Below are 15,210 nucleotides of genomic sequence, written 5' to 3' on the forward strand. Positions count from 1 at the left end.
ACTAAAGTAAAGATGTTTTTCGTTGCGGTAAAGCAGGGGTAGCGTCTTTGATTCATAATCAAAACGTCTTCGGTCCCGGGTTCGATCCCCGCCACTGCCTAAATTTTGATAAATAATCAGCATTGGCGGCCGAAGACTTCCGGCATAAAAAGTCAGCCTCATTCTGCCAACGGCCTTGTCAAAGAGGGCGGAGGAGCGGATAGAGGTTCAGGGCACTCTCTTGTCCTAGGGGTGGGAAATTGTCCCTAAAGGCGGAAGAATCAGCAATGATCAACGACATGAGGATGCAGAAGGCAATTGAAACCACTGCACCGAGCGAGGTGGCGCAGTGGTTAGACACTGGACTCGCATTCGGGAGGACGACGGTTCAATCCCACGTCCGGCCATCCAGATTTAGGTTTTCCGTGATTTCCCTGAATCACTCCAGGCAAATGCCGGGATGGTTCCTCTGAAAGGGCACGGCCGACTTCCTTCCCCATCCTTCCCTAATCCGATGAGACCGATGACCACGCTGTCTGGTCTCCTTCCCCAAAACAACCAACCAACCAACCAAACCACTGCATTAAAGAAACGTAACGTGTATCCACAGGACATGTGGCCTGTAAATGAAGAAGTGTCATGATGATCTCTCCATTGGCAAAAGATTCCGGAATAGTACCCCATTCGGATCTCCGGGAGGGGACTGCCAAGGGGGAGGTTACCATGAGAAAAAGATTGAATAATCAACGAAAGGATAACGTTCTACGAGTCGGGGCGTGGAATTTCAGAAGCTTGAACGTGGTAGGGAAACTAGAAAATCTGAAAAGGGAAATGCAAAGGCTCAATCTAGATATAGTAGGGCTCAGTGAAGCCAAGTGGAAGGAAGACAAGGATTTCTGGTCAGATGAGTATCGGGTAATATCAACAGCAGCAGAAAATGGTATAACAGGTGTAGGATTCGTTATGAATAGGAAAGTAGGGCAGAGGGTGTGTTACTGTGAACAGTTCAGTGACCGGGTTGTTCTAATCAGAATCGACAGCAGACCAACACCGACAACGATAGTTCAGGTATACATGCCGACGTCGCAAGCTGAAGATGAACAGGTAGAGAAAGTGTATGAGGATATTGAAAGGGTAATGCAGTATGTAGGGGGGACGAAAATCTAATAGTCATGGGCGACTGGAATGCAGTTGTAGGGGAAGGAGTAGAAGAAAAGGTTACAGGAGAATATGGGCTTGGGACAAGGAATGAAAGAGGAGAAAGACTAATTGAGTTCTGTAACAGGTTTCAGCTAGTAATAGCGAATACCCTGTTCAAGAATCACAGGAGGAGAAGGTATACTTGGAAAAGGCCTGGAGATACGGGAAGATTTCAATTAGATTACATCATGGTCAACAGAGATTCCGAAATCAGATACTGGATTGTAAGGCGTACCCAGGAGCAGATATAGACGCAGATCACAATATAGTAGTGATGAAGAGTAGGCTGAAGTTCAAGACATTAGTCAGGAAGAAACAATACGCAAAGAATTGGGGTACGGAAGTACTAAGACGAAATGGCTGCAGGAAAAATGTGAAGACATCGAAAAAGATATGATTGTCGGAAGGACAGACTCAGCATACAGGAAAGTCAAAACAACCTTTGGTGACATTAAAAGCAATGGTGGTAACATTAAGAGTGCAACGGGAATTCCACTGTTAAATGCAGAGGAGAGAGCAGATAGGTGGAAAGAATACATTGAAAGCCTCTATGAAGATTTGTCTGATGTGATAGAAGAAGAAACAGGAGTCGATATAGAAGAGATAGGGGACCCAGTATTAGAATCGCAATTTAAAAGAGCTTTGGAGGACTTACAGTCAAATAAGGCAGAAGGGATACATAACATTCCATCAGAATTTCTAAAATCATTGGGGGAAGTGGCAACAAAACGACTACTCACGTTGGTGTGTAGAATATATGAGTCTGGCCGACATACCATCTGACTTTCGGAAAAGCATCATCCACACAATTCCGAAGACGGAAAGAGCTGACAAGTGCGAGAATTATCGCACAATCAGCTTAACAGCTCATGCATCGAAGCTGCTTACAAGAATAATATACAGAAGAATGGAAAAGAAAATTGAGAATGCGCTAGGTGACGATCAGTGTGGCTTTAGGAAAAGTAAAGGGACGAGAGAGGCAATTCTGACGTTGCGGCTACTAATGGAAGCAAGGCTAAAGAAAAATCAAGACACTTTCATAGGATTTGTCGACCTGGAAAAAGCGTTCGACAATATAAAATGGTGCAAGCTTTTCGAGATTCTGAAAAAAGTAGAGGTAAGCTATAGGGAGAGACGGGTCATATACAATATGCACAACAACCAAGAGGGAATAATAAGAGTGGACGATCAGGAACGAAGTGCTCGTATTAAGAAGGGTGTAAGACAAGGCTGTAGCCTTTCGCCCCTACTCTTCAATCTGTACATCGAGGAAGCAATGATGGAAATAAAAGAAAGGTTCAGGAGTGGAATTAAAATACGAGGTGAAAGGATATCAATGATACGATTCGCTGATGACATTGCTATCCAGAGTGAAAGTGAAGAAGAATTAAATGATCTGCTGAACGGAATGAACAGTCTAATGAGTACACAGTATGGTTTGAGAGTAAATCGGAGAAAGACGAAGGTAATGAGAAGTAGTAGAAATGAGAACAGCGAGAAACTTAACATCAGGATTGATGGTCACGAAGTCAATGAAGTTAAGGAATTCTGCTACCTAGGCAGTAAAATAACCAATGACGGACGGAGCAAGGAGGACATCAAAAGCAGACTCGCTATGGCAAAAAAGGCATTTCTGGCCAAGAGAAGTCTACTAATATCAAATACCGCCCCTAATTTGAGGAAGAAATTTCTGAGGATGTACGTCTGGAGTACAGCATTGTATGGTAGTGAAACATGGACTGTGGGAAAACCAGAACAGAAGAGCATTTGAGATGTGGTGCTATAGACGAATGTTGAAAATTAGGTGGCCTGATAAGGTAAGGAATGAGGAGGTTCTACGCAGAATCGGAGAGGAAAGGAATATGTGGAAAACACTGATAAGGAGAAGGGACAGGATGATAGGACATCTGCTAAGACATGAGGGAATGACTTCCATGGTACTAGAGGGAGCTGTAGAGGGCAAAAACTGTAGAGGAAGACAGAGATTGGAATACGTCAAGCAAATAATTGAGGACGTATGGCTCTGAGCACTATAGGACTTAACAGCTATGGTCATCAGTCCCCTAGAACTTAGAACTACTTAAACCTAACTAACCTAAGGACAGCACACAACACCCAGCCATCACGAGGCAGAGAAAATCCCTGACCCCGCCGGGAATAGAACCCGGGAACCCGGGCGTGGGAAGCGAGAACGCTACCGCACGACCACGAGATGCGGGCTATTGAGGACGTAGGTTGCTACTCTGAGATGAAGAGGTTAGCACAGGAAAGGAATTCATGGCGGGCCGTATCAAAGCAGTCAGTAGACTGATGACAAAAAAAAGAAAGAAATCACCAGCTTTCTGCTCTGAATGCGAAAATATTTTTTTGTTTGCAATATACACAGAGAAAAATGATAGTCGTAAGAAAATAAGAGAAAACAGAGCTCGTGCGGAAAGATTTTAGTGTTCATTTTCCCCTGTGCTGTTGGAGAGTAGAACGGTACAGAAATTATCATCACTGACTCAGTGTACGGTTGCTCGATACTGCACAGGGTAAGTGATCATAATGCCGAGTTGGCACCAAGTTCTATGGTTTTACTGCCTTACGCACGGTGCATCGCCAACAAGATTGGTTGTACTTTGGTAAAATTATGTGAAATATGTTTTCCGACATCCATCTAAGATTAGGGTCCTTTTACCTTCCTTTAAGGGTGATCTTGTCTGGGTAAGAAGGGTGTCTATCGTGTTTTTTGCAGTCGTGGCGTGCCATATATTGGTCAGTCTATCAGAACTGTGGAGGGCTGGTGTACTGAGCATAATGGCACACACGCTTACAACAGCCGAGCAAATCGGCTATTGCAGAAAATTGTCCTAGCACCGGTCCCCTCATGGATTACGTACAATAAGACAGAATTTTGGCGTTTACTGTCAGCTATTGGGATAGGAAAGCGCTTGAGATTAAACCAGCAAGTAACCTTGTAAATAGAGATGGAGGGTTTGGCATTCTGATTTACTGTTCAGTATTTTTGACTATCGATAGCCTCAGGTGTAGCCAACCTTTAGTAGCGCCAGTGTTTACAGTGTGTGAGTTATCTTTCCGGAATTTTATCTTTCCGAAATTGCTCTGCAAACTGAGGTTTTAAATTCACATGCACAGCACTTACTTGCTGCAGTTTTGCCTTGAAAATGACAGGGTGGTCGGCCACCTGTCCCTGTCGAAATGCCGGTGGTTGTCGACGACGTCACGCGGCTGCATTTCCGTAAGTTGTTTAACATGCGACTAACTGCTCGATACACAGTGAGTCCATAAAGTATTCGCCTAGCTGCATATCTTTTACACTACTGGCCATTAAAATTGCTACACCACGAAGATGACGTGCTACAGAAGCGAAATTTAACCCACAGGAAGAAGATGCTGTGATATGCAAATGATTAGCTTATCAGAGCATTCACACAAAGTTGGCGCCGGTGGCGACACCTACAACGTGCCGACATGAGGAAAATTTCTAACCGATTTCTCATACACAAACAGCAGTTGACCGGCGTTGCCTGGTGAAACGTTGTTGTGATGCCTCGTGTACAAAGGAGAAATGCGAACCATCACGTTTCCGACTTTGATAAAGGTCGGATTGTAGCCTATCGCAATTGCGTTTTATCGTATCGCGACATTGCTGCTCGCGTTGGTCGAGATCCAATGACTGTTAGCAGAATATGGAATCGGTGGGTTCAGGAGGGTAATACGGAACGCCATGCTGGATCACAACGGCCTCGTATCACTACCAGTCGAGATGACAGGCATCTTGTCCGCATGGCTGCAACGGATAATGCAGCCACGCCTCGATCCCTGAGTCAACAGATGGGGACGTTTGCAAGACAACAACCATCTGCACGAACAGTTCGACTGTTTGCAGCAGCATGGACTATCAGCTCGGAGACAATGGCTGCGGTTACCCTTGACGCTGCATCACTGACAGGAGCGCCTGCGATTGTGTACTCAACGACGAACCTGGGTGCACGAATGGCAAAACGTCGTTTTTTCAGATGAATCCAGGTTCTGTTTACAGCATCATGATGGTCGCATCCGTGTTTGGCGACATCGCGGTGAACGCACATTGGAAGCGTGTATTGGGTGTCATCGCCATACTGGCGTATCACCAGGCATGATGGTATGGAGTGCCATTGGTTACACGTCTCGGTCACCACTTGTTCGCATTGACGGCACTTTGAACAGTGGACGCTACATTTCAAATGTGTTACGACCCGTGGCTCTACCCTTCATTCGATCCCTGCGAAACCCTATATTTCAGCAAGTTCTGTACGGGCCTTTCTGGATACAGAAAATGTTCGACTGCCCCCCCAATCTAGCACATTCTCCAGATCTCTCACTACTGGTCAATGGTGGCCGAGCAACTGGCTCGTCACAATACGCCAGTCACTACTCTTAATGAGCTGTGGTATCGTGTTGAAGCTGCATGGGCAGCTGTACCTGTACACGCCGACCAAGCTCTGTTTGACTCAATGCCCAGGCGTATCATGGCCGTTATTACGGACAGAGGTGGTTGTTCCGGGTACTGATTTCTCAGGATCTATGCATCCAATTTGCGTGAAAATGCAATCACATGTCAGTTCTAGTATAATATATTTGTCCAATGTATACCCGTTATCATCTGCATTTCTTCTTGGTGTAGCAATTTTAATGGCCAATAGTGCAGAAAACCTAGTCTGTGTAACATGTAAAGAGATGTATACAAAATCTAAATGGCCAGTCATGTAAGAAGTACTTCGGGAAGTCATTTTTGCTGAAAATAAAGGAAACAAATACATCCAAATCGACAGCAAGGTTATCAAAATGAAAATGTAATACAAGAGCTAGTTCATAAAGTATTCGTCTCCGATCTTAACATGCCGAAAGTCTGCGTGCAGTGATTAAACTATAACGCTGACCCACGGCACACACTAGAGTCAACTGAGCGCGGCCCCACTCAATCGCCTATTGTGGTTTTGAACAGCGCTGATACAGTGCAGTTAGCGCCATAGGCCGTAAGGATAGTGAAACGACACTGATCGAAAGGAAACTTATTCTGCGATTACATAATGAGTGCAAACCTTCTTACGAGAGTGCTAAAGTAGTCGGTAGACCTAGATCGACGATAATAGATCGATTCTGCGCAACAAAATTATTGCCGGCCGGGGTGGCCGAGCGGTTCTAGGCGCTACAGTCTGGATCTGCGCGACCGCTACGGTCGCAGGTTCGAATCCTGCCTCGGGCATGGATGTATGTGATGTCCTTAGGTTAGTTAGGTTTAAGTAGTTCTAAGTTCTAGGGGACTGATGACCTCAGAAGTTAAGTCCCATAGTGCTCAGAGCCATTTGAACCATTTGAACAAAATTATTAAGAAACCAACCACGTACCGGACGCCCCACACTTTGACTGATGCAGAAGCGAGATTTATCATGAGGGAAATGAAGAAGAAACCTAAAAGCAGCGCTCGTAAGTTGGCTGGTGAGTTAGAGGGGAAAGAAGGCAAACCTTCAAGACGTATGGGTATCACGGCCGGGTAGCGCGCAAGAAACGTCTTCATTTTGCGATGGAACATAGATTCAAAAAGGAAGACTTCTGGAATAGAGTAATATTTTCTGATGAGAGTAAATATAACGTATTCGGGTCGCATGACAGGCGAATAGTGTGGCCTAAGAAGAATGCGGAGATGTTGCCACGCAATCTTGTGCCAACGGTTAAACACAGTGGTGGCTCCCTGATGGTGTGGGGCTATATGAGTGCTACAGGTGTTGGAAAATTACATTTCACGGGAGTTACAATGGATCACCAAATGTATATGAACATTTTAAAGATCTGAATCCTAGCGCCGAAAAATTAGATCTGCAAGGAAATTACATTTTTCAACAGGATAACGACCCAAAGCATACGGCTCTAAATACTGTACAATACCCCAAATCACCTTAACACCCCTCATCAGAGCCCATACATTAATCCTGTTGAACACCTTTGGAAAGTACTGGAAGGTAACATAAGGTTCAAATGGTTCAAATGGCTCTGAGCACTATGCGACTTTACTTCCATCAGCCGCCTAGAACCTAGAACTAATTAAACCTAACTAACCTAAGGACATCACACACATCCATGCCCGAGGCAGGATTCGAACCTGCGACCGTACCGGTCGCTCGGTTCCAGACTGTAGCGTCTAGAACCGCACGTCCACTCCGGCCGGCGTAACATAAGGAAAGACACATTTCTAACAAGAGAGACCTAAAAGAAGCACTTCAAGACGAATGGGACACAATTCCAGCTTCTCTGGCGGCTAACTTAGTCAAGTCGATGCCCAGACGACTACAAGCAGTAATAGCTGCAAAGGGAAACCCCACTAAATATTAGTTTTCGTAACTGAAATCATATTTTCAGATTGTAAATAAAAAAAATATGAGTGGACTAATAATTTTTGAAGTAGCCCTAGAATAAATTCTCCATCATGTCATATTTGCTATCGCTATGGATGTATTTATTTCCTTGTCCATCAATAAAAATGACTTACCAAGGTTCGTTGCATATGACTGGATGTTCACATTCTATGTTCCCTTTCTTCCACGCGACATATACTTACAAGGGAACCTCCCCATCGCACCCCCTTCAGATTTAGTTATAAGTTGGCACAGCGGATAGGCCTTGAAAAACTGAACACACATCAATCGAGAAAGCAGGAAGAAGTTGTGTGGAAGTATGAAAAAAATAAGCAAAATATACAACCTGACTGGTCCATGCGCAAGATAGGCAACATCAAGGATAATGTGAGCCCAGGAGCGCCGTGGTCCCGTGGTTAGCGTGAGCAACTGCAGATCGAGAGGTCTTTGGTTCAAGTCTTCACTCGAGTGAAAAGTTCACTTTCTTTATTTTCGCAAAGTTATGACCTGTCCGTTCGTTCATTGACGTCTCTGTTCACTGTAATAAGTTTAGTGTCTGTTTTGCGACCGCACCGGAAAACCGTGCGATTAGTAGACGAAAGGACGTGCCTCTCCAATGGGAACCGAAAACATTTGATCGCGAGGTCGTAGGTTAACCGATTCCTCCACAGTAAAACACGTCTGATGTATTCTATACGACACTGGTTCGTAGGTTAACCGATTCCTCCACAGTAAAACACGTCTGATGTATTCTATACGACACTGGTGACGGCATGTGCGTCGTGTGTTTCGATGTTTGTTTAGCTGTAGCGTCCCCATACTACGGCGCAGTTACCTCGCATCGGACGGACGGACGGACAGATAATAACTGTCTGAAAATAAAAAATTAAACTTTTCCATTTTTTTCAACCTCATTTTGTTCGCTTTTGTTGGTCGCATCTGCTCGGGGCGGACGTCGTAAGACACCCTTTTAAGTTCATTGTCGCTCTATTAACTCAGTTTTTTTTTATTACAGAGGGCAGCTACCCCTCTGTCCGAGCACGCTGCGCTACCGTGCCAGCATTAAATAATCTCATTTTTGTTCGTTTTCGATCGTTGCATCTGCTCGGGGCGGAGGTCGCAAGACACCCGTTTCAGTTCGTCGTTGATCCATTAACTCAGTTTTTTTTTTTTTATTACAGAGGGCAGCTAACCCTCTGACCGAACACGCTGAGTTACCGTGCCGGCTAAAATATACAAACTGAGTAGTCCATGTGCAAGATAGGCAACATCAAGGATAATGTGAGCGCAGGAGCGTCGTGGTCACGTGGTTAGCGTGAGCAGCTGGGAACGAGAGGTCCTTGGTTCAAGTCTTCCCTCGAGTGAAAAGTTTACTTTCTTTATTTTCGCAAAGATATGACCTGTCCGTTCGTTCATTGACGTCTCTGTTCACTGTAATAAGTTTAGTGTCTGTGTTTTGCGACCGCACCGGAAAACCGTGCGATTAGTAGACGGAAGGACGTGCCTCTCCAATGGGAACCGAAAACATTTGATCGCAAGGTCGTAGGTCAACCGATTCCTCCTCAGTAAAACACATCTGATGTATCCAGAATGAGATTTTCACTCTGCAGCGGAGTGTGCGCTGATATGAATCTTCCTGGCAGATTAAAACTGTGCGCCCGACCGAGACTCGAACTCGGGACCTTTGCCTTTCGCGGGCAAGTGCTCTACCAACTGAGCTACCGAAGCACGACTCATGCTCGGTACTCACAGCTTTACTTCTGCCAGTACCTCGTCTCCTACCTTCCAAACTTTACTGAAGCTCTCCTGCGAAACTTGCAGAACTAGCACTCCTGAAAGAAAGGATATTGCGGAGACATGGCTTAGCCACAGCCTGGGGGATGTTTCCAGAATGAGATTTTCACTCTGCAGCGGAGTGTGCGCTGATATGAATCTTCCTGGCAGATTAAAACTGTGCGCCCGACCGAGACTCGAACTCGGGACCTTTGCTTTTCTCGGGCAAGTGCTCTACCAACTGAGCTACCCAAGCACGACTCACGCTTGGTACTCACAGCTTTACTTCTGCCAGTACCTCGTCTCCTACCTTCCAAAGCAGGAGAGCTTCTGTAAAGTTTGGAAGGTAGGAGACGAGGTACTGGCAGAAGTAAAGCTGTGAGTACCAAGCGTGAGTCGTGCTTCGGTAGCTCAGTTGGTAGAGCACTTGCCCGCGAAAGGCAAAGGTCCCGAGTTCGAGTCTCGGTCGGGCGCACAGTTTTAATCTGCCAGGAAGTTTCACATCTGATGTATTCTATACGGCACTGGTGACGGCATGTGCGTCGTGTGTTTCGATGTTTGTTTAGCTGTAGCGTCCCCATACTACGGCGCAGTTACCTCGCATCGGACGGACGGACGGACAGATAATAATTGTCTGAAAATAAAAGATCAAACTTTTCACTTTTTTCTTTTTTGTTTTATTTTTTATTTATCGAGACAGCAAAAACAATTTGGAAACCATAAAATCAAAGTAAAGGCCGCCCTCTTTTTTTCTTTGTTTTTTGTAACATGAATAAAGTAAATGACAATCCTAGTCACGGGCGGGAGTGAAATTGAAGTTATCACCTGCATCACAATCCCTGCAGCACGCGGTGTCGCATCATAAATCTGGCAGAAAGCCATATAATCTTGGCCATTTCTGCCATTGTGGGTGGCATGTATTTCTCCTTCGTCGACCATTCGAAAGACCATTATCTGAGACGGTTTCGGTGTTGACCATCTTTGGGGGTGTGTATGTGTTTTTTTTTGTTTTCTTCTGTTTTTTTTTTCACGTTAACATAATCCAGTCATAACTGGCGCCAACAGGTAGGGGCCGGTTTTCTTCTTAGTGTGCTATATGCCAATAGAATTGAAGCGCGCAGTACTGTCTCTAGTCGTTCTACTGCAGGTGTCTTCTCATTTCTGGGACACCCCAGCTGTAGGGCGGATTGTGAAAAACACTTCCTAAAAAATTGGAAAAGTAAGTGCTGTATTTCGTATGACTCCGTATGAGCTCGTGTTGTTCTTGTAAATACATCCAGTAATCCATCACGGACTTAATATCGTACGAATACAAATATTTCGTCGCATGTCCAGCAATCCAATTGACCGCATACGTCTTCTGTTTGGGAAAAAAGGTCTTGTCCGGTAGAAAAAGTACATCCGATGTGATTGCTGAGCAGTTAGTGCGCCGAAGGAAGGCCAGTATTCGACGCGTCAGCATCCAGACGTCCCTCGCTGCGCCACACACTAAACCATGTTCTTCCGTTGCTAACAGTCCACAGTTTGTGCAAAGAGGAGAATCGACCATATGAATTGTATGTAATCGACTCCTGATCACAAGTTTACGGTTTATGAGAATATACCACATCGATCTCACTGCTGTTGACAGTAATGGGGTATGCACTGCACACCAAATGTGGTTCCACGTTCTCGACGGGTATTTGAATTCCATTATGTTGCGGCCATGGTTATCCATCAAGCACCTATAGATCTCCCGAGTCGTGGGTATTCTCGTCGAAGGTACTTTCAGACGAACGCAAATGTAATCAACAAGAAATGAGGCAATGTGTGCAAGAGATGGCGAAATATTGCCCACCGCAATAGGGGGTTCGTACGAAGGCGGAACAAGTACTTCTATCAGAGATAACGTTATGGTATGCTTGCGTTGTTGCCAATTTCGTATCATCGCTCGCATGTAAAGCGCCAGAGCTTTGTTTCGCACGTTTGTGAGGTTGAGGCCACCGTTCCGGAACTGTAGTGTTAACGTGTCATATTTGATCTTGAATAACATCCCAGTACTAACATAGTAACCTCACTCGAGGGAAGACTTGAACCAAGAACCTCTCGTCCAGCAGCTGCTCACGATAACCACGGGACCACGACGCTCCTGAGCGCACACTCTCCTTGATGTTGCCTATCTTGCACATGGACTACTCAGTTTGTATATTTTGCTTATTTTTTTCATAGTTCCACACAACTTCTTCCTGTTTTCTCGATTGATCTGCGTTCAGTTTTTCAAGGCCTATCCACTGTGCCAACTTATAACTACATCTACACCTACATGACTACTCTGCAATTCACATTTAAGTGCTTGGCAGAGGGTTCATCGAACCACAATCATACTATCTCTCTACCATTCCACTCCCGAACAGCGCGCGGGAAAAACGAACACCTAAACCTTTCTGTTCGAGCTCTGATTTCTCTTATTTTATTTTGATGATCATTCCTACCTATGTAGCTTGGGCTCAACAAAATATTTTCGCTTTCGGAAGAGAAAGTTGGTGACTGAAATTTCGTAAATAGATCTCGCCGCGACGAAAAACGTCTTTGCTTTAATGACTTCCATCCCAACTCGCGTATCATATCTGCCACACTCTCTCCCCTATTACGTGATAATACAAAACGAGCTGCCCTTTTTTGCACCCTTTCGATTTCCTCCGTCAATCCCACCTGGTAAGGATCCCACACCACGCAGCAATATTCTAACAGAGGACGAACGAGTGCAGTGTAAGCTGTCTCTTTAGTGGACTTGTTGCATCTTCTAAGTGTCCTGCCAATGAAACGCAACCTTTGGCTCGCTTTGCCCACAATATTATCTATGTGGTCTTTCCAACTGAAGTTGTTCGTAATTTTAACACCCAGGTACTTAGTTGAATTGACAGCCTTGAGAATTGTACTATTTATCGAGTGATCGAATTCCAACGGATTTCTTTTGGAACTCATGTGGATGACCTCACACTTTTCGTTATTTGGCATCAACTGCCACCTGCCACACCATACAGCAATCTTTTCTAAATCGCTTTGCAACTGATACTGGTCTTCGGGCGACCTTACTAGACGGTAAATTACAGCATCATCTGCGAACAACCTAAGAGAACTGCTCAGATTGTCACCGAGGTCATTTATACAGGGTGAGTCACCTAACGTTACCGCTGGATATATTTCGTAAACAACATCAAATACTGACGAACCGATCCCACAGACCGAACGTGAGGAGAGGGGCTACTGTAATTGTTTAATACTAACCATACAAAAATGCACGGAAGTATGTTTTTTAACACAAACCTACGTTTTTTTTTAATGGAACCCCGTTAGTTTTGTTAGCACATCTGAACATATAAACAAATACGTAATCAGTGCCGATTGTTGTATTGTAAAATGTTAATTACATCCGGAGATATTGTAACCTAAAGTTGACGCTTGAGTACCACTCCTCCGCTGTTCGATCGTGTGTATCGGAGAGCACTGCAACATACATCGCGTTTCTACAGAATGATCTGCCAACGTTGCTCGAAAATGTCCCACTGGAAACGCGTCGACGTATGTGGTATCAGCATGATGGTGCACCTGCACATTCCGCAATTAACACTAGGCTGACCCTTGACAGGATGTTCGACGGGCGTTTCATAGGGCGTGGAGGACGCATAAATCGGCCAGCCCGTTCTCCTGATCTTACACCTCTGGACTTCTTTCTGTGGGGTACAACCCCAGAGGATATGAAACAACGTATTGTGGCTGCCTGCGGCGACATTACACCAGATGTACTGCGGCGTGTACGACATTCATTACGCCAGAGGTTGCAATTGTGTGCAGCAAATGATGGCCTCCACATTGAACATCTATTGGGCTGACATGTCGGGACACACTCTATTCCACTGCGTAATTGAAAACGGAAAAAAACGTGTGTACGTGTACCTTACCCCTCACTGCAATGTACATGTGCGTCAGTAAAAAATACCAATAAAAAGGTGTTAGCACGTGGACGTAATGTGCTGTTCCAGTCTCTTCTGTACCTAAGGTCCATCACTGTTCTCTTTGGATCCCTACGTAATTCGGTACTCTCCGATACACACGATCGAACAGCGGAGGAGTGGTACTCAAGCGTCAACTTTAGGTTACAATATCTCCGGATGTAATTAACATTTTACAATGCAACAAACGGAACTGATTACGTATTTGTTTATATGTTCAGATGTGCTAGCAAAACTAACGGTGTTCCATTTAAAAAAACGTAGGTTTGTGTTAAAAAACATACTTCCATGCATTTTTGTATGGTTTGTATTAAACAATTACAGTAGCCCCTCTCCTCACGTTCGGTCTGTGGAATCGGTTCGTCAGTATTTGATGTGGTTTACGAAATACATCCAGCGGTAACGTTAGGTGACTCAACCTGTATAGATCAGGAACAGCAGACGTCCCAGGACGCTTCCCTGGGGAACACCTGATATCACTTCAGTTTTGCTCGATGATTTGCCGTCTATTATTACGAGCAGGGGGTACGATGGGGAGGTTCCCTTGTTAATTTTTTTAAAAAAGAATTACAACTAAACGAATACTTTTTGGACTCACTGTACATTCCCGAGCAACTATGACAAAACGTTTTGCGATAGTGTAACAGCTCTAGTGAAGTAGTTTGGTCGAAGAGAGATCTTTTCCGGAGACCTGTTGCAGCGTAATAAGGGCCTGAATACGGCTGTGGTTAGCGTGTCGCGCAGAAAGAGCAGGGTGTCCTCGGCGGGAGTGGCAGCTGGACGCAGCCGCGCAGTCCCTCAGCCGGAACCGGCAGGCAGGGACGAGTCCCAGACTTGCGGGCGTCGGGAATGTGAGAGCGCTGCCGGCGGGTCAAGGTCGCGCAAGGACGGTCGCGGGACCAGAGCCGGGCTGGGCTGGGCTGGCGAACGCGTCCCGCAGGACGCTGCAGGCTGCGGGCTGGTCGGGACCTGCCGGGACCAGGAAACAACGGGACGGCGGGAGGGGCGAAGCTAGCAGCGAGCGAGCGAACGGCCACCCGACCCCCAGCCAGCCTCGTTATACCGTAGCTGCCGCAGGGAGGCGGCCTGCACCATCCGACGTGCTTCCAAGTCTGTACTCTGCCGCCTAATTTTGCGCAATCATTCAGTCAGCACATTCCTCAAACTGGCGAACTATCAAGAATGGGGTTCCACAAGGGTCGGTCTTGGGTCCTTTGTTGTTCTTAGTGTATATTAATGACTTGCCATTCTATATTCATGAAGAGGCAGAGTTAGTTCTCTTTGCTGATGATACAAGTATAGTAATCACACCTGACAAACAAGAATTAACTGATGAAATTGTCAATAATGTCTTTCAGAAAATTACCAAGTGGTTCCTTGTAAACTAGAGTGACCAAACGTCCCGGAAAACCGGGATTGTCCCGGTTTTCATCCCTGTATTCCGGTGTCCCGAAAATTTGTTTCGGGACGCTCAAAAGTCCCGGAATTCAGTTTTTAGATACATTTTGTGAAACTTTCTCAAATTTTTGGGATTTCTCTATATTAAAGGAAATACAACACAAGAAATTAATATATATTAGCTTATTTGTCTAAAACCTCCATTGTCCCATACTAGTAATCACGTATCAGTATTTATACACTCAGGCAATAATTTACTTTGAGCGGTACTTTGGCCAACAAGTAGTAAGTTGTATTATTGTAACAGAGCTATGAAACCGTCCGATTGTCGTGCCACTTACTCACACACTCATTGTCAGAACAGTGTAGTAGTTGATGTTTTGTCAGACAAACTGCAATAGTTTTTTCTCATATTAGTGGTATTATTGCTGCAGTACTGTCAAACGCAATGCCAAAACGTGCCTGCAAGT

General features: G+C 45.2%; 2 non-coding genes across 2 annotated transcripts; one reads left to right on the forward strand and one right to left on the reverse strand.

Moving 5' to 3' along the window:
* Positions 1–9,230: 9,230 nt before the first annotated feature.
* Trnas-cga lies at positions 9,231–9,305 on the reverse strand. Its single transcript has one exon. It is a non-coding gene; the product is annotated as a tRNA-Ser (tRNA).
* A 445-nt stretch (positions 9,306–9,750) lies between these two features.
* Positions 9,751–9,825, forward strand: Trnas-cga. Its single transcript has one exon. It is a non-coding gene; the product is annotated as a tRNA-Ser (tRNA).
* The last annotated feature ends 5,385 nt before the right edge of the window (positions 9,826–15,210 follow it).

This window comes from Schistocerca americana, chromosome 1 (genome assembly GCF_021461395.2).
Source record: "Schistocerca americana isolate TAMUIC-IGC-003095 chromosome 1, iqSchAmer2.1, whole genome shotgun sequence".
Classification (NCBI taxonomy): Eukaryota; Metazoa; Arthropoda; class Insecta; order Orthoptera; family Acrididae; genus Schistocerca; species Schistocerca americana.